This window comes from Schistocerca americana, chromosome 5, assembly GCF_021461395.2.
Source record: "Schistocerca americana isolate TAMUIC-IGC-003095 chromosome 5, iqSchAmer2.1, whole genome shotgun sequence".
Lineage (NCBI taxonomy): Eukaryota > Metazoa > Arthropoda > Insecta > Orthoptera > Acrididae > Schistocerca > Schistocerca americana.
In genome coordinates this window covers 167,310,925-167,332,673 of record NC_060123.1, presented here as the reverse complement: position 1 = coordinate 167,332,673, position 21,749 = coordinate 167,310,925, and positions in this window count along the sequence as shown.

The following is a 21,749-nucleotide window of genomic DNA, read 5'->3' as shown; positions in this document are numbered from 1 at the left end:
GAACGTATGACAGTAGAGTACGATCGTAAGTGGAACCAAATGCTGTGGTATGTTCCTTCCTGCTTTCCTTTAGCAAAAGTTCCCTAGCTGCTAATATCTTATTTGGTGGAACACATCCAGATACATGTAATTACAACCGATGTATCATTCATTGTAAAAAGTGGCACTACACTCTTAACCTCTTTTGGAACGTATGACAGTAGAGTACGATCGTAAGTGGAACCAAATGCTGTGGTATGTTCCTTCCTGCTTTCCTTTAGCAAAAGTTCCCTAGCTGCTAATATCTTATTTGGTGGAACACATCCAGATACATGTAATTACAACCGATGTATCATTCATTGTAAAAAGTGGCACTACACTCTTAACCTCTTTTGGAACGTATGACAGTAGAGTACGATCGTAAGTGGAACCAAATGCTGTGGTATGTTCCTTCCTGCTTTCCTTTAGCAAAAGTTCCCTAGCTGCTAATATCTTATTTGGTGGAACACATCCAGATACATGTAATTACAACCGATGTATCATTCATTGTAAAAAGTGGCACTACACTCTTAACCTCTTTTGGAACGTATGACAGTAGAGTACGATCGTAAGTGGAACCAAATGCTGTGGTATGTTCCTTCCTGCTTTCCTTTAGCAAAAGTTCCCTAGCTGCTAATATCTTATTTGGTGGAACACATCCAGATACATGTAATTACAACCGATGTATCATTCATTGTAAAAAGTGGCACTACACTCTTAACCTCTTTTGGAACGTATGACAGTAGAGTACGATCGTAAGTGGAACCAAATGCTGTGGTATGTTCCTTCCTGCTTTCCTTTAGCAAAAGTTCCCTAGCTGCTAATATCTTATTTGGTGGAACACATCCAGATACATGTAATTACAACCGATGTATCATTCATTGTAAAAAGTGGCACTACACTCTTAACCTCTTTTGGAACGTATGACAGTAGAGTGCGATCGTAAGTGGAACCAAATGCTGTGGTATGTTCCTTCCTGCTTTCCTTTAGCAAAAGTTCCCTAGCTGCTAATATCTTATTTGGTGGAACACATCCAGATACATGTAATTACAACCGATGTATCATTCATTGTAAAAAGTGGCACTACACTCTTAACCTCTTATGGAACGTATGACAGTAGAGTACGATCGTAAGTGGTACCAAATGCTGTGGTATGTTCCTTCCTGCTTTCCTTTAGCAAAAGTTCCCTAGCTGCTAATATCTTATTTGGTGGAACACATCCAGATACATGTAATTACAACCGATGTATCATTCATTGTAAAAAGTGGCACTACACTCTTAACCTCTTTTGGAACATATGACAGTAGAGTACGATCGTAAGTGGAACCAAATGCTGTGGTATGTTCCTTCCTGCTTTCCTTTAGCAAAAGTTCCCTAGCTGCTAATATCTTATTTGGTGGAACACATCCAGATACATGTAATTACAACCGATGTATCATTCATTGTAAAAAGTGGCACTACACTCTTAACCTCTTTTGGAACGTATGACAGTAGAGTACGATCGTAAGTGGAACCAAATGCTGTGGTATGTTCCTTCCTGCTTTCCTTTAGCAAAAGTTCCCTAGCTGCTAATATCTTATTTGGTGGAACACATCCAGATACATGTAATTACAACCGATGTATCATTCATTGTAAAAAGTGGCACTACACTCTTAACCTCTTTTGGAACGTATGACAGTAGAGTACGATCGTAAGTGGAACCAAATGCTGTGGCATGTTCCTTCCTGCTTTCCTTTAGCAAAAGTTCCCTAGCTGCTAATATCTTATTTGGTGGAACACATCCAGATACATGTAATTACAACCGATGTATCATTCATTGTAAAAAGTGGCACTACACTCTTAACCTCTTTTGGAACGTATGACAGTAGAGTACGATCGTAAGTGGAACCAAATGCTGTGGTATGTTCCTTCCTGCTTTCCTTTAGCAAAAGTTCCCTAGCTGCTAATATCTTATTTGGTGGAACACATCCAGATACATGTAATTACAACCGATGTATCATTCATTGTAAAAAGTGGCACTACACTCTTAACCTCTTTTGGAACGTATGACAGTAGAGTACGATCGTAAGTGGAACCAAATGCTGTGGTATGTTCCTTCCTGCTTTCCTTTAGCAAAAGTTCCCTAGCTGCTAATATCTTATTTGGTGGAACACATCCAGATACATGTAATTACAACCGATGTATCATTCATTGTAAAAAGTGGCACTACACTCTTAACCTCTTTTGGAACGTATGACAGTAGAGTACGATCGTAAGTGGAACCAAATGCTGTGGTATGTTCCTTCCTGCTTTCCTTTAGCAAAAGTTCCCTAGCTGCTAATATCTTATTTGGTGGAACACATCCAGATACATGTAATTACAACCGATGTATCATTCATTGTAAAAAGTGGCACTACACTCTTAACCTCTTTTGGAACGTATGACAGTAGAGTACGATCGTAAGTGGAACCAAATGCTGTGGTATGTTCCTTCCTGCTTTCCTTTAGCAAAAGTTCCCTAGCTGCTAATATCTTATTTGGTGGAACACATCCAGATACATGTAATTACAACCGATGTATCATTCATTGTAAAAAGTGGCACTACACTCTTAACCTCTTTTGGAACGTATGACAGTAGAGTACGATCGTAAGTGGAACCAAATGCTGTGGTATGTTCCTTCCTGCTTTCCTTTAGCAAAAGTTCCCTAGCTGCTAATATCTTATTTGGTGGAACACATCCAGATACATGTAATTACAACCGATGTATCATTCATTGTAAAAAGTGGCACTACACTCTTAACCTCTTTTGGAACGTATGACAGTAGAGTACGATCGTAAGTGGAACCAAATGCTGTGGTATGTTCCTTCCTGCTTTCCTTTATCAAAAGTTCCCTAGCTGCTAATATCTTATTTGGTGGAACACATCCAGATACATGTAATTACAACCGATGTATCATTCATTGTAAAAAGTGGCACTACACTCTTAACCTCTTTTGGAACGTATGACAGTAGAGTACGATCGTAAGTGGAACCAAATGCTGTGGTATGTTCCTTCCTGCTTTCCTTTAGCAAAAGTTCCCTAGCTGCTAATATCTTATTTGGTGGAACACATCCAGATACATGTAATTACAACCGATGTATCATTCATTGTAAAAAGTGGCACTACACTCTTAACCTCTTTTGGAACGTATGACAGTAGAGTACGATCGTAAGTGGAACCAAATGCTGTGGTATGTTCCTTCCTGCTTTCCTTTAGCAAAAGTTCCCTAGCTGCTAATATCTTATTTGGTGGAACACATCCAGATACATGTAATTACAACCGATGTATCATTCATTGTAAAAAGTGGCACTACACTCTTAACCTCTTTTGGAACGTATGACAGTAGAGTACGATCGTAAGTGGAACCAAATGCTGTGGTATGTTCCTTCCTGCTTTCCTTTAGCAAAAGTTCCCTAGCTGCTAATATCTTATTTGGTGGAACACATCCAGATACATGTAATTACAACCGATGTATCATTCATTGTAAAAAGTGGCACTATACTCTTAACCTCTTTTGGAACGTATGACAGTAGAGTACGATCGTAAGTGGAACCAAATGCTGTGGTATGTTCCTTCCTGCTTTCCTTTAGCAAAAGTTCCCTAGCTGCTAATATCTTATTTGGTGGAACACATCCAGATACATGTAATTACAACCGATGTATCATTCATTGTAAAAAGTGGCACTACACTCTTAACCTCTTTTGGAACGTATGACAGTAGAGTACGATCGTAAGTGGAACCAAATGCTGTGGTATGTTCCTTCCTGCTTTCCTTTAGCAAAAGTTCCCTAGCTGCTAATATCTTATTTGGTGGAACACATCCAGATACATGTAATTACAACCGATGTATCATTCATTGTAAAAAGTGGCACTACACTCTTAACCTCTTTTGGAACGTATGACAGTAGAGTACGATCGTAAGTGGAACCAAATGCTGTGGTATGTTCCTTCCTGCTTTCCTTTAGCAAAAGTTCCCTAGCTGCTAATATCTTATTTGGTGGAACACATCCAGATACATGTAATTACAACCGATGTATCATTCATTGTAAAAAGTGGCACTACACTCTTAACCTCTTTTGGAACGTATGACAGTAGAGTACGATCGTAAGTGGAACCAAATGCTGTGGTATGTTCCTTCCTGCTTTCCTTTAGCAAAAGTTCCCTAGCTGCTAATATCTTATTTGGTGGAACACATCCAGATGCATGTAATTACAACCGATGTATCATTCATTGTAAAAAGTGGCACTACACTCTTAACCTCTTTTGGAACGTATGACAGTAGAGTACGATCGTAAGTGGAACCAAATGCTGTGGTATGTTCCTTCCTGCTTTCCTTTAGCAAACGTTCCCTAGCTGCTAATATCTTATTTGGTGGAACACATCCAGATACATGTAATTACAACCGATGTATCATTCATTGTAAAAAGTGGCACTACACTCTTAACCTCTTTTGGAACGTATGACAGTAGAGTACGATCGTAAGTGGAACCAAATGCTGTGGTATGTTCCTTCCTGCTTTCCTTTAGCAAAAGTTCCCTAGCTGCTAATATCTTATTTGGTGGAACACATCCAGATACATGTAATTACAACCGATGTATCATTCATTGTAAAAAGTGGCACTACGCTCTTAACCTCTTTTGGAACGTATGACAGTAGAGTACGATCGTAAGTGGAACCAAATGCTGTGGTATGTTCCTTCCTGCTTTCCTTTAGCAAAAGTTCCCTAGCTGCTAATATCTTATTTGGTGGAACACATCCAGCTACATGTAATTACAACCGATGTATCATTCATTGTAAAAAGTGGCACTATACTCTTAACCTCTTTTGGAACGTATGACAGTAGAGTACGATCGTAAGTGGAACCAAATGCTGTGGTATGTTCCTTCCTGCTTTCCTTTAGCAAAAGTTCCCTAGCTGCTAATATCTTATTTGGTGGAACACATCCAGATACATGTAATTACAACCGATGTATCATTCATTGTAAAAAGTGGCACTATACTCTTAACCTCTTTTGGAACGTATGACAGTAGAGTACGATCGTAAGTGGAACCAAATGCTGTGGTATGTTCCTTCCTGCTTTCCTTTAGCAAAAGTTCCCTAGCTGCTAATATCTTATTTGGTGGAACACATCCAGATACATGTAATTACAACCGATGTATCATTCATTGTAAAAAGTGGCACTATACTCTTAACCTCTTTTGGAACGTATGACAGTAGAGTACGATCGTAAGTGGAACCAAATGCTGTGGTATGTTCCTTCCTGCTTTCCTTTAGCAAAAGTTCCCTAGCTGCTAATATCTTATTTGGTGGAACACATCCAGATACATGTAATTACAACCGATGTATCATTCATTGTAAAAAGTGGCACTACACTCTTAACCTCTTTTGGAACGTATGACAGTAGAGTACGATCGTAAGTGGAACCAAATGCTGTGGTATGTTCCTTCCTGCTTTCCTTTAGCAAAAGTTCCCTAGCTGCTAATATCTTATTTGGTGGAACACATCCAGATACATGTAATTACAACCGATGTATCATTCATTGTAAAAAGTGGCACTACACTCTTAACCTCTTTTGGAACGTATGACAGTAGAGTACGATCGTAAGTGGAACCAAATGCTGTGGTATGTTCCTTCCTGCTTTCCTTTAGCAAACGTTCCCTAGCTGCTAATATCTTATTTGGTGGAACACATCCAGATACATGTAATTACAACCGATGTATCATTCATTGCAAAAAGTGGCACTACACTCTTAACCTCTTTTGGAACGTATGACAGTAGAGTACGATCGTAAGTGGAACCAAATGCTGTGGTATGTTCCTTCCTGCTTTCCTTTAGCAAAAGTTCCCTAGCTGCTAATATCTTATTTGGTGGAACACATCCAGATACATGTAATTACAACCGATGTATCATTCATTGTAAAAAGTGGCACTACGCTCTTAACCTCTTTTGGAACGTATGACAGTAGAGTACGATCGTAAGTGGAACCAAATGCTGTGGTATGTTCCTTCCTGCTTTCCTTTAGCAAAAGTTCCCTAGCTGCTAATATCTTATTTGGTGGAACACATCCAGCTACATGTAATTACAACCGATGTATCATTCATTGTAAAAAGTGGCACTATACTCTTAACCTCTTTTGGAACGTATGACAGTAGAGTACGATCGTAAGTGGAACCAAATGCTGTGGTATGTTCCTTCCTGCTTTCCTTTAGCAAAAGTTCCCTAGCTGCTAATATCTTATTTGGTGGAACACATCCAGATACATGTAATTACAACCGATGTATCATTCATTGTAAAAAGTGGCACTATACTCTTAACCTCTTTTGGAACGTATGACAGTAGAGTACGATCGTAAGTGGAACCAAATGCTGTGGTATGTTCCTTCCTGCTTTCCTTTAGCAAAAGTTCCCTAGCTGCTAATATCTTATTTGGTGGAACACATCCAGATACATGTAATTACAACCGATGTATCATTCATTGTAAAAAGTGGCACTATACTCTTAACCTCTTTTGGAACGTATGACAGTAGAGTACGATCGTAAGTGGAACCAAATGCTGTGGTATGTTCCTTCCTGCTTTCCTTTAGCAAAAGTTCCCTAGCTGCTAATATCTTATTTGGTGGAACACATCCAGATACATGTAATTACAACCGATGTATCATTCATTGTAAAAAGTGGCACTACACTCTTAACCTCTTTTGGAACGTATGACAGTAGAGTACGATCGTAAGTGGAACCAAATGCTGTGGTATGTTCCTTCCTGCTTTCCTTTAGCAAAAGTTCCCTAGCTGCTAATATCTTATTTGGTGGAACACATCCAGATACATGTAATTACAACCGATGTATCATTCATTGTAAAAAGTGGCACTACACTCTTAACCTCTTTTGGAACGTATGACAGTAGAGTACGATCGTAAGTGGAACCAAATGCTGTGGTATGTTCCTTCCTGCTTTCCTTTAGCAAAAGTTCCCTAGCTGCTAATATCTTATTTGGTGGAACACATCCAGATACATGTAATTACAACCGATGTATCATTCATTGTAAAAAGTGGCACTATACTCTTAACCTCTTTTGGAACGTATGACAGTAGAGTACGATCGTAAGTGGAACCAAATGCTGTGGTATGTTCCTTCCTGCTTTCCTTTAGCAAAAGTTCCCTAGCTGCTAATATCTTATTTGGTGGAACACATCCAGATACATGTAATTACAACCGATGTATCATTCATTGTAAAAAGTGGCACTATACTCTTAACCTCTTTTGGAACGTATGACAGTAGAGTACGATCGTAAGTGGAACCAAATGCTGTGGTATGTTCCTTCCTGCTTTCCTTTAGCAAAAGTTCCCTAGCTGCTAATATCTTATTTGGTGGAACACATCCAGATACATGTAATTACAACCGATGTATCATTCATTGTAAAAAGTGGCACTATACTCTTAACCTCTTTTGGAACGTATGACAGTAGAGTACGATCGTAAGTGGAACCAAATGCTGTGGTATGTTCCTTCCTGCTTTCCTTTAACAAAAGTTCCCTAGCTGCTAATATCTTATTTGGTGGAACACATCCAGATACATGTAATTACAACCGATGTATCATTCATTGTAAAAAGTGGCACTATACTCTTAACCTCTTTTGGAACGTATGACAGTAGAGTACGATCGTAAGTGGAACCAAATGCTGTGGTATGTTCCTTCCTGCTTTCCTTTAGCAAAAGTTCCCTAGCTGCTAATATCTTATTTGGTGGAACACATCCAGATACATGTAATTACAACCGATGTATCATTCATTGTAAAAAGTGGCACTATACTCTTAACCTCTTTTGGAACGTATGACAGTAGAGTACGATCGTAAGTGGAACCAAATGCTGTGGTATGTTCCTTCCTGCTTTCCTTTAGCAAAAGTTCCCTAGCTGCTAATATCTTATTTGGTGGAACACATCCAGATACATGTAATTACAACCGATGTATCATTCATTGTAAAAAGTGGCACTATACTCTTAACCTCTTTTGGAACGTATGACAGTAGAGTACGATCGTAAGTGGAACCAAATGCTGTGGTATGTTCCTTCCTGCTTTCCTTTAGCAAAAGTTCCCTAGCTGCTAATATCTTATTTGGTGGAACACATCCAGATACATGTAATTACAACCGATGTATCATTCATTGTAAAAAGTGGCACTATACTCTTAACCTCTTTTGGAACGTATGACAGTAGAGTACGATCGTAAGTGGAACCAAATGCTGTGGTATGTTCCTTCCTGCTTTCCTTTAGCAAAAGTTCCCTAGCTGCTAATATCTTATTTGGTGGAACACATCCAGATACATGTAATTACAACCGATGTATCATTCATTGTAAAAAGTGGCACTACACTCTTAACCTCTTTTGGAACGTATGACAGTAGAGTACGATCGTAAGTGGAACCAAATGCTGTGGTATGTTCCTTCCTGCTTTCCTTTAGCAAAAGTTCCCTAGCTGCTAATATCTTATTTGGTGGAACACATCCAGATACATGTAATTACAACCGATGTATCATTCATTGTAAAAAGTGGCACTACACTCTTAACCTCTTTTGGAACGTATGACAGTAGAGTACGATCGTAAGTGGAACCAAATGCTGTGGTATGTTCCTTCCTGCTTTCCTTTAGCAAAAGTTCCCTAGCTGCTAATATCTTATTTGGTGGAACACATCCAGATACATGTAATTACAACCGATGTATCATTCATTGTAAAAAGTGGCACTACACTCTTAACCTCTTTTGGAACGTATGACAGTAGAGTACGATCGTAAGTGGAACCAAATGCTGTGGTATGTTCCTTCCTGCTTTCCTTTAGCAAAAGTTCCCTAGCTGCTAATATCTTATTTGGTGGAACACATCCAGATACATGTAATTACAACCGATGTATCATTCATTGTAAAAAGTGGCACTATACTCTTAACCTCTTTTGGAACGTATGACAGTAGAGTACGATCGTAAGTGGAACCAAATGCTGTGGTATGTTCCTTCCTGCTTTCCTTTAGCAAAAGTTCCCTAGCTGCTAATATCTTATTTGGTGGAACACATCCAGATACATGTAATTACAACCGATGTATCATTCATTGTAAAAAGTGGCACTATACTCTTAACCTCTTTTGGAACGTATGACAGTAGAGTACGATCGTAAGTGGAACCAAATGCTTTGGTATGTTCCTTCCTGCTTTCCTTTAGCAAAAGTTCCCTAGCTGCTAATATCTTATTTGGTGGAACACATCCAGATACATGTAATTACAACCGATGTATCATTCATTGTAAAAAATGGCACTATACTCTTAACCTCTTTTGGAACGTATGACAGTAGAGTACGATCGTAAGTGGAACCAAATGCTGTGGTATGTTCCTTCCTGCTTTCCTTTAGCAAAAGTTCCCTAGCTGCTAATATCTTATTTGGTGGAACACATCCAGATACATGTAATTACAACCGATGTATCATTCATTGTAAAAAGTGGCACTATACTCTTAACCTCTTTTGGAACGTATGACAGTAGAGTACGATCGTAAGTGGAACCAAATGCTGTGGTATGTTCCTTCCTGCTTTCCTTTAGCAAAAGTTCCCTAGCTGCTAATATCTTATTTGGTGGAACACATCCAGATACATGTAATTACAACCGATGTATCATTCATTGTAAAAAGTGGCACTATACTCTTAACCTCTTTTGGAACGTATGACAGTAGAGTACGATCGTAAGTGGAACCAAATGCTGTGGTATGTTCCTTCCTGCTTTCCTTTAGCAAAAGTTCCCAGCTGCTAATATCTTATTTGGTGGAACACATCCAGATACATGTAATTACAACCGATGTATCATTCATTGTAAAAAGTGGCACTACACTCTTAACCTCTTTTGGAACGTATGACAGTAGAGTACGATCGTAAGTGGAACCAAATGCTGTGGTATGTTCCTTCCTGCTTTCCTTTAGCAAAAGTTCCCTAGCTGCTAATATCTTATTTGGTGGAACACATCCAGATACATGTAATTACAACCGATGTATCATTCATTGTAAAAAGTGGCACTATACTCTTAACCTCTTTTGGAACGTATGACAGTAGAGTACGATCGTAAGTGGAACCAAATGCTGTGGTATGTTCCTTCCTGCTTTCCTTTAGCAAAAGTTCCCTAGCTGCTAATATCTTATTTGGTGGAACACATCCAGATACATGTAATTACAACCGATGTATCATTCATTGTAAAAAGTGGCACTATACTCTTAACCTCTTTTGGAACGTATGACAGTAGAGTACGATCGTAAGTGGAACCAAATGCTGTGGTATGTTCCTTCCTGCTTTCCTTTAGCAAAAGTTCCCTAGCTGCTAATATCTTATTTGGTGGAACACATCCAGATACATGTAATTACAACCGATGTATCATTCATTGTAAAAAGTGGCACTATACTCTTAACCTCTTTTGGAACGTATGACAGTAGGGTACGATCGTAAGTGGAACCAAATGCTGTGGTATGTTCCTTCCTGCTTTCCTTTAGCAAAAGTTCCCTAGCTGCTAATATCTTATTTGGTGGAACACATCCAGATACATGTAATTACAACCGATGTATCATTCATTGTAAAAAGTGGCACTACACTCTTAACCTCTTTTGGAACGTATGACAGTAGAGTACGATCGTAAGTGGAACCAAATGCTGTGGTATGTTCCTTCCTGCTTTCCTTTAGCAAAAGTTACCTAGCTGCTAATATCTTATTTGGTGGAACACATCCAGATACATGTAATTACAACCGATGTATCATTCATTGTAAAAAGTGGCACTATACTCTTAACCTCTTTTGGAACGTATGACAGTAGAGTACGATCGTAAGTGGAACCAAATGCTGTGGTATGTTCCTTCCTGCTTTCCTTTAGCAAAAGTTACCTAGCTGCTAATATCTTATTTGGTGGAACACATCCAGATACATGTAATTACAACCGATGTATCATTCATTGTAAAAAGTGGCACTATACTCTTAACCTCTTTTGGAACGTATGACAGTAGAGTACGATCGTAAGTGGAACCAAATGCTGTGGTATGTTCCTTCCTGCTTTCCTTTAGCAAAAGTTCCCTAGCTGCTAATATCTTATTTGGTGGAACACATCCAGATACCTGTAATTACAACCGATGTATCATTCATTGTAAAAAGTGGCACTATACTCTTAACCTCTTTTGGAACGTATGACAGTAGAGTACGATCGTAAGTGGAACCAAATGCTGTGGTATGTTCCTTCCTGCTTTCCTTTAGCAAAAGTTCCCTAGCTGCTAATATCTTATTTGGTGGAACACATCCAGATACATGTAATTACAACCGATGTATCATTCATTGTAAAAAGTGGCACTATACTCTTAACCTCTTTTGGAACGTATGACAGTAGAGTACGATCGTAAGTGGAACCAAATGCTGTGGTATGTTCCTTCCTGCTTTCCTTTAGCAAAAGTTCCCTAGCTGCTAATATCTTATTTGGTGGAACACATCCAGATACATGTAATTACAACCGATGTATCATTCATTGTAAAAAGTGGCACTACACTCTTAACCTCTTTTGGAACGTATGACAGTAGAGTACGATCGTAAGTGGAACCAAATGCTGTGGTATGTTCCTTCCTGCTTTCCTTTAGCAAAAGTTCCCTAGCTGCTAATATCTTATTTGGTGGAACACATCCAGATACATGTAATTACAACCGATGTATCATTCATTGTAAAAAGTGGCACTATACTCTTAACCTCTTTTGGAACGTATGACAGTAGAGTACGATCGTAAGTGGAACCAAATGCTGTGGTATGTTCCTTCCTGCTTTCCTTTAGCAAAAGTTCCCTAGCTGCTAATATCTTATTTGGTGGAACACATCCACATACATGTAATTACAACCGATGTATCATTCATTGTAAAAAGTGGCACTATACTCTTAACCTCTTTTGGAACGTATGACAGTAGAGTACGATCGTAAGTGGAACCAAATGCTGTGGTATGTTCCTATCTGCTTTCCTTTAGCAAAAGTTCCCTAGCTGCTAATATCTTATTTGGTGGAACACATCCAGATACATGTAATTACAACCGATGTATCATTCATTGTAAAAAGTGGCACTATACTCTTAACCTCTTTTGGAACGTATGACAGTAGAGTACGATCGTAAGTGGAACCAAATGCTGTGGTATGTTCCTTCCTGCTTTCCTTTAGCAAAAGTTCCCTAGCTGCTAATATCTTATTTGGTGGAACAAATCCAGATACATGTAATTACAACCGATGTATCATTCATTGTAAAAAGTGGCACTACACTCTTAACCTCTTTTGGAACGTATGACAGTAGAGTACGATCGTAAGTGGAACCAAATGCTGTGGTATGTTCCTTCCTGCTTTCCTTTAGCAAAAGTTCCCTAGCTGCTAATATCTTATTTGGTGGAACACATCCAGATACATGTAATTACAACCGATGTATCATTCATTGTAAAAAATGGCACTATACTCTTAACCTCTTTTGGAACGTATGACAGTAGAGTACGATCGTAAGTGGAACCAAATGCTGTGGTATGTTCCTTCCTGCTTTCCTTTAGCAAAAGTTCCCTAGCTGCTAATATCTTATTTGGTGGAACACATCCAGATACATGTAATTACAACCGATGTATCATTCATTGTAAAAAGTGGCACTATACTCTTAACCTCTTTTGGAACGTATGACAGTAGAGTACGATCGTAAGTGGAACCAAATGCTGTGGTATGTTCCTTCCTGCTTTCCTTTAGCAAAAGTTCCCTAGCTGCTAATATCTTATTTGGTGGAACACATCCAGATACATGTAATTACAACCGATGTATCATTCATTGTAAAAAGTGGCACTATACTCTTAACCTCTTTTGGAACGTATGACAGTAGAGTACGATCGTAAGTGGAACCAAATGCTGTGGTATGTTCCTTCCTGCTTTCCTTTAGCAAAAGTTCCCTAGCTGCTAATATCTTATTTGGTGGAACACATCCAGATACATGTAATTACAACCGATGTATCATTCATTGTAAAAAGTGGCACTATACTCTTAACCTCTTTTGGAACGTATGACAGTAGAGTACGATCGTAAGTGGAACCAAATGCTGTGGTATGTTCCTTCCTGCTTTCCTTTAGCAAAAGTTCCCTAGCTGCTAATATCTTATTTGGTGGAACACATCCAGATACATGTAATTACAACCGATGTATCATTCATTGTAAAAAGTGGCACTACACTCTTAACCTCTTTTGGAACGTATGACAGTAGAGTACGATCGTAAGTGGAACCAAATGCTGTGGTATGTTCCTTCCTGCTTTCCTTTAGCAAAAGTTACCTAGCTGCTAATATCTTATTTGGTGGAACACATCCAGATACATGTAATTACAACCGATGTATCATTCATTGTAAAAAGTGGCACTATACTCTTAACCTCTTTTGGAACGTATGACAGTAGAGTACGATCGTAAGTGGAACCAAATGCTGTGGTATGTTCCTTCCTGCTTTCCTTTAGCAAAAGTTCCCTAGCTGCTAATATCTTATTTGGTGGAACACATCCAGATACATGTAATTACAACCGATGTATCATTCATTGTAAAAAGTGGCACTATACTCTTAACCTCTTTTGGAACGTATGACAGTAGAGTACGATCGTAAGTGGAACCAAATGCTGTGGTATGTTCCTTCCTGCTTTCCTTTAGCAAAAGTTACCTAGCTGCTAATATCTTATTTGGTGGAACACATCCAGATACATGTAATTACAACCGATGTATCATTCATTGTAAAAAGTGGCACTATACTCTTAACCTCTTTTGGAACGTATGACAGTAGAGTACGATCGTAAGTGGAACCAAATGCTGTGGTATGTTCCTTCCTGCTTTCCTTTAGCAAAAGTTACCTAGCTGCTAATATCTTATTTGGTGGAACACATCCAGATACATGTAATTACAACCGATGTATCATTCATTGTAAAAAGTGGCACTACACTCTTAACCTCTTTTGGAACGTATGACAGTAGAGTACGATCGTAAGTGGAACCAAATGCTGTGGTATGTTCCTTCCTGCTTTCCTTTAGCAAAAGTTCCCTAGCTGCTAATATCTTATTTGGTGGAACACATCCAGATACATGTAATTACAACCGATGTATCATTCATTGTAAAAAGTGGCACTATACTCTTAACCTCTTTTGGAACGTATGACAGTAGAGTACGATCGTAAGTGGAACCAAATGCTGTGGTATGTTCCTTCCTGCTTTCCTTTAGCAAAAGTTCCCTAGCTGCTAATATCTTATTTGGTGGAACACATCCAGATACATGTAATTACAACCGATGTATCATTCATTGTAAAAAGTGGCACTACACTCTGAACCTCTTTTGGAACGTATGACAGTAGAGTACGATCGTAAGTGGAACCAAATGCTGTGGTATGTTCCTTCCTGCTTTCCTTTAGCAAAAGTTCCCTAGCTGCTAATATCTTATTTGGTGGAACACATCCAGATACATGTAATTACAACCGATGTATCATTCATTGTAAAAAGTGGCACTACACTCTTAACGTCTTTTGGAACGTATGACAGTAGAGTACGATCGTAAGTGGAACCAAATGCTGTGGTATGTTCCTTCCTGCTTTCCTTTAGCAAAAGTTCCCTAGCTGCTAATATCTTATTTGGTGGAACACATCCAGATACATGTAATTACAACCGTTGTATCATTCATTGTAAAAAGTGGCACTATACTCTTAACCCCTTTTGGAACGTATGACAGTAGAGTACGATCGTAAGTGGAACCAAATGCTGTGGTATGTTCCTTCCTGCTTTCCTTTAGCAAAAGTTAAATAGCTGCTAATATCTTATTTGGTGGAACACATCCAGATACATGTAATTACAACCGATGTATCAGTCATTGTAAAAAGTGGCACTATACTCTTAACCTCTTTTGGAACGTATGACAGTAGAGTACGATCGTAAGTGGAACCAAATGCTGTGGTATGTTCCTTCCTGCTTTCCTTTAGCAAAAGTTCCCTAGCTGCTAATATCTTATTTGGTGGAACACATCCAGATACATGTAATTACAACCGTTGTATCATTCATTGTAAAAAGTGGCACTATACTCTTAACCCCTTTTGGAACGTATGACAGTAGAGTACGATCGTAAGTGGAACCAAATGCTGTGGTATGTTCCTTCCTGCTTTCCTTTAGCAAAAGTTACCTAGCTGCTAATATCTTATTTGGTGGAACACATCCAGATACATGTAATTACAACCGATGTATCATTCATTGTAAAAAGTGGCACTATACTCTTAACCTCTTTTGGAACGTATGACAGTAGAGTACGATCGTAAGTGGAACCAAATGCTGTGGTATGTTCCTTCCTGCTTTCCTTTAGCAAAAGTTCCCTAGCTGCTAATATCTTATTTGGTGGAACACATCCAGATACATGTAATTACAACCGATGTATCATTCATTGTAAAAAGTGGCACTATACTCTTAACCTCTTTTGGAACGTATGACAGTAGAGTACGATCGTAAGTGGAACCAAATGCTGTGGTATGTTCCTTCCTGCTTTCCTTTAGCAAAAGTTACCTAGCTGCTAATATCTTATTTGGTGGAACACATCCAGATACATGTAATTACAACCGATGTATCATTCATTGTAAAAAGTGGCACTACACTCTTAACCTCTTTTGGAACGTATGACAGTGGAGTACGATCGTAAGTGGAACCAAATGCTGTGGTATGTTCCTTCCTGCTTTCCTTTAGCAAAAGTTCCCTAGCTGCTAATATCTTATTTGGTGGAACACATCCAGATACATGTAATTACAACCGATGTATCATTCATTGTAAAAAGTGGCACTACACTCTTAACCTCTTTTGGAACGTATGACAGTAGAGTACGATCGTAAGTGGAACCAAATGCTGTGGTATGTTCCTTCCTGCTTTCCTTTAGCAAAAGTTCCCTAGCTGCTAATATCTTATTTGGTGGAACACATCCAGATACATGTAATTACAACCGATGTATCATTCATTGTAAAAAGTGGCACTACACTCTTAACCTCTTTTGGAACGTATGACAGTAGAGTACGATCGTAAGTGGAACCAAATGCTGTGGTATGTTCCTTCCTGCTTTCCTTTAGCAAAAGTTACCTAGCTGCTAATATCTTATTTGGTGGAACACATCCAGATACATGTAATTACAACCGATGTATCATTCATTGTAAAAAGTGGCACTACACTCTTAACCTCTTTTGGAACGTATGACAGTAGAGTACGATCGTAAGTGGAACCAAATGCTGTGGTATGTTCCTTCCTGCTTTCCTTTAGCAAAAGTTCCCTAGCTGCTAATATCTTATTTGGTGGAACACATCCAGATACATGTAATTACAACCGATGTATCATTCATTGTAAAAAGTGGCACTATACTCTTAACCTCTTTTGGAACGTATGACAGTAGAGTACGATCGTAAGTGGAACCAAATGCTGTGGTATGTTCCTTCCTGCTTTCCTTTAGCAAAAGTTCCCTAGCTGCTAATATCTTATTTGGTGGAACACATCCAGATACATGTAATTACAACCGATGTATCATTCATTGTAAAAAGTGGCACTACACTCTTAACCTCTTTTGGAACGTATGACAGTAGAGTACGATCGTAAGTGGAACCAAATGCTGTGGTATGTTCCTTCCTGCTTTCCTTTAGCAAAAGTTCCCTAGCTGCTAATATCTTATTTGGTGGAACACATCCAGATACATGTAATTACAACCGATGTATCATTCATTGTAAAAAGTGGCACTATACTCTTAACCTCTTTTGGAACGTATGACAGTAGAGTACGATCGTAAGTGGAACCAAATGCTGTGGTATGTTCCTTCCTGCTTTCCTTTAGCAAAAGTTACCTAGCTGCTAATATCTTATTTGGTGGAACACATCCAGATACATGTAATTACAACCGATGTATCATTCATTGTAAAAAGTGGCACTATACTCTTAACCTCTTTTGGAACGTATGACAGTAGAGTACGATCGTAAGTGGAACCAAATGCTGTGGTATGTTCCTTCCTGCTTTCCTTTAGCAAAAGTTACCTAGCTGCTAATATCTTATTTGGTGGAACACATCCAGATACATGTAATTACAACCGATGTATCATTCATTGTAAAAAGTGGCACTATACTCTTAACCCCTTTTGGAACGTATGACAGTAGAGTACGATCGTAAGTGGAACCAAATGCTGTGGTATGTTCCTTCCTGCTTTCCTTTAGCAAAAGTTACCTAGCTGCTAATATCTTATTTGGTGGAACACATCCAGATACATGTAATTACAACCGATGTATCATTCATTGTAAAAAGTGGCACTATACTCTTAACCCCTTTTGGAACGTATGACAGTAGAGTACGATCGTAAGTGGAACCAAATGCTGTGGTATGTTCCTTCCTGCTTTCCTTTAGCAAAAGTTCCCTAGCTGCTAATATCTTATTTGGTGGAACACATCCAGATACATGTAATTACAACCGATGTATCATTCATTGTAAAAAGTGGCACTACACTCTTAACCTCTTTTGGAACGTATGACAGTAGAGTACGATCGTAAGTGGAACCAAATGCTGTGGTATGTTCCTTCCTGCTTTCCTTTAGCAAAAGTTCCCTAGCTGCTAATATCTTATTTGGTGGAACACATCCAGATACATGTAATTACAACCGTTGTATCATTCATTGTAAAAAGTGGCACTATACTCTTAACCCCTTTTGGAACGTATGACAGTAGAGTACGATCGTAAGTGGAACCAAATGCTGTGGTATGTTCCTTCCTGCTTTCCTTTAGCAAAAGTTACCTAGCTGCTAATATCTTATTTGGTGGAACACATCCAGATACATGTAATTACAACCGATGTATCATTCATTGTAAAAAGTGGCACTATACTCTTAACCTCTTTTGGAACGTATGACAGTAGAGTACGATCGTAAGTGGAACCAAATGCTGTGGTATGTTCCTTCCTGCTTTCCTTTAGCAAAAGTTCCCTAGCTGCTAATATCTTATTTGGTGGAACACATCCAGATACATGTAATTACAACCGTTGTATCATTCATTGTAAAAAGTGGCACTATACTCTTAACCCCTTTTGGAACGTATGACAGTAGAGTACGATCGTAAGTGGAACCAAATGCTGTGGTATGTTCCTTCCTGCTTTCCTTTAGCAAAAGTTACCTAGCTGCTAATATCTTATTTGGTGGAACACATCCAGATACATGTAATTACAACCGATGTATCAGTCATTGTAAAAAGTGGCACTATACTCTTAACCTCTTTTGGAACGTATGACAGTAGAGTACGATCGTAAGCGGAACCAAATGCTGTGGTATGTTCCTTCCTGCTTTCCTTTAGCAAAAGTTCCCTAGCTGCTAATATCTTATTTGGTGGAACACATCCAGATACATGTCATTACAACCGATGTATCATTCATTGTAAAAAGTGGCACTATACTCTTAACCTCTTTTGGAACGTATGACAGTAGAGTACGATCGTAAGTGGAACCAAATGCTGTGGTATGTTCCTTCCTGCTTTCCTTTAGCAAAAGTTCCCTAGCTGCTAATATCTTATTTGGTGGAACACATCCAGATACATGTAATTACAACCGATGTATCATTCATTGTAAAAAGTGGCACTACACTCTTAACCTCTTTTGGAACGTATGACAGTAGAGTACGATCGTAAGTGGAACCAAATGCTGTGGTATGTTCCTTCCTGCTTTCCTTTAGCAAAAGTTCCCTAGCTGCTAATATCTTATTTGGTGGAACACATCCAGATACATGTAATTACAACCGATGTATCATTCATTGTAAAAAGTGGCACTATACTCTTAACCTCTTTTGGAACGTATGACAGTAGAGTACGATCGTAAGTGGAACCAAATGCTGTGGTATGTTCCTTCCTGCTTTCCTTTAGCAAAAGTTCCCTAGCTGCTAATATCTTATTTGGTGGAACACATCCAGATACATGTAATTACAACCGATGTATCATTCATTGTAAAAAGTGGCACTACACTCTTAACCTCTTTTGGAACGTATGACAGTAGAGTACGATCGTAAGTGGAACCAAATGCTGTGGTATGTTCCTTCCTGCTTTCCTTTAGCAAAAGTTCCCTAGCTGCTAATATCTTATTTGGTGGAACACATCCAGATACATGTAATTACAACCGTTGTATCATTCATTGTAAAAAGTGGCACTATACTCTTAACCCCTTTTGGAACGTATGACAGTAGAGTACGATCGTAAGTGGAACCAAATGCTGTGGTATGTTCCTTCCTGCTTTCCTTTAGCAAAAGTTACCTAGCTGCTAATATCTTATTTGGTGGAACACATCCAGATACATGTAATTACAACCGATGTATCAGTCATTGTAAAAAGTGGCACTATACTCTTAACCTCTTTTGGAACGTATGACAGTAGAGTACGATCGTAAGCGGAACCAAATGCTGTGGTATGTTCCTTCCTGCTTTCCTTTAGCAAAAGTTCCCTAGCTGCTAATATCTTATTTGGTGGAACACATCCAGATACATGTAATTACAACCGATGTATCATTCATTGTAAAAAGTGGCACTATACTCTTAACCTCTTTTGGAACGTATGACAGTAGAGTACGATCGTAAGTGGAACCAAATGCTGTGGTATGTTCCTTCCTGCTTTCCTTTAGCAAAAGTTCCCTAGCTGCTAATATCTTATTTGGTGGAACACATCCAGATACATGTAATTACAACCGATGTATCATTCATTGTAAAAAGTGGCACTACACTCTTAACCTCTTTTGGAACGTACGACAGTAGAGTACGATCGTAAGTGGAACCAAATGCTGTGGTATGTTCCTTCCTGCTTTCCTTTAGCAAAAGTTCCCTAGCTGCTAATATCTTATTTGGTGGAACACATCCAGATACATGTAATTACAACCGATGTATCATTCATTGTAAAAAGTGGCACTATACTCTTAACCTCTTTTGGAACGTATGACAGTAGAGTACGATCGTAAGTGGAACCAAATGCTGTGGTATGTTCCTTCCTGCTTTCCTTTAGCAAAAGTTCCCTAGCTGCTAATATCTTATTTGGTGGAACACATCCAGATACATGTAGTTACAACCGATGTATCATTCATTGTAAAAAGTGGCACTATACTCTTAACCTCTTTTGGGACGTATGACAATAGAGTACGATCGTAAGTGGAACCAAATGCTGTGGTATGTTCCTTCCTGCTTTCCTTTAGCAAAAGTTCCCTAGCTGCTAATATCTTATTTGGTGGAACACATCCAGATACATGTAATTACAACCGATGTATCATTCATTGTAAAAAGTGGCACTACACTCTTAACCTCTTTTGGAACGTATGACAGTAGAGTACGATCGTAAGTGGAACCAAATGCTGTGGTATGTTCCTTCCTGCTTTCCTTTAGCAAAAGTTCCCTAGCTGCTAATATCTTATTTGGTGGAACACATCCAGATACATGTAATTACAACCGATGTATCATTCATTGTAAAAAGTGGCACTACACTCTTAACCTCTTTTGGAACGTATGACAGTAGAGTACGATCGTAAGTGGAACCAAATGCTGTGGTATGTTCCTTCCTGCTTTCCTTTAGCAAAAGTTCCCTAGCTGCTAATATCTTATTTGGTGGAACACATCCAGATACATGTAATTACAACCGATGTATCATTCATTGTAAAAAGTGGCACTATACTCTTAACCTCTTTTGGAACGTATGACAGTAGAGTACGATCGTAAGTGGAACCAAATGCTGTGGTATGTTCCTTCCTGCTTTCCTTTAGCAAAAGTTCCCTAGCTGCTAATATCTTATTTGGTGGAACACATCCAGATACATGTAATTACAACCGATGTATCATTCATTGTAAAAAGTGGCACTACACTCTTAACCTCTTTTGGAACGTATGACAGTAGAGTACGATCGTAAGTGGAACCAAATGCTGTGGTATGTTCCTTCCTGCTTTCCTTTAGCAAAAGTTCCCTAGCTGCTAATATCTTATTTGGTGGAACACATCCAGATACATGTAATTACAACCGATGTATCATTCATTGTAAAAAGTGGCACTACACTCTTAACCTCTTTTGGAACGTATGACAGTAGAGTACGATCGTAAGTGGAACCAAATGCTGTGGTATGTTCCTTCCTGCTTTCCTTTAGCAAAAGTTCCCTAGCTGCTAATATCTTATTTGGTGGAACACATCCAGATACATGTAATTACAACCGATGTATCATTCATTGTAAAAAGTGGCACTATACTCTTAACCTCTTTTGGAACGTATGACAGTAGAGTAGGATCGTAAGTGGAACCAAATGCTGTGGTATGTTCCTTCCTGCTTTCCTTTAGCAAAAGTTCCCTAGCTGCTAATATCTTATTTGGTGGAACACATCCAGATACATGTAATTACAACCGATGTATCATTCATTGTAAAAAGTGGCACTATACTCTTAACCTCTTTTGGAACGTATGACAGTAGAGTACGATCGTAAGTGGAACCAAATGCTGTGGTATGTTCCTTCCTGCTTTCCTTTAGCAAAAGTTCCCTAGCTGCTAATATCTTATTTGGTGGAACACATCCAGATACATGTAATTACAACCGATGTATCATTCATTGTAAAAAGTGGCACTACACTCTTAACCTCTTTTGGAATGTATGACAGTAGAGTACGATCGTAAGTGGAACCAAATGCTGTGGTATGTTCCTT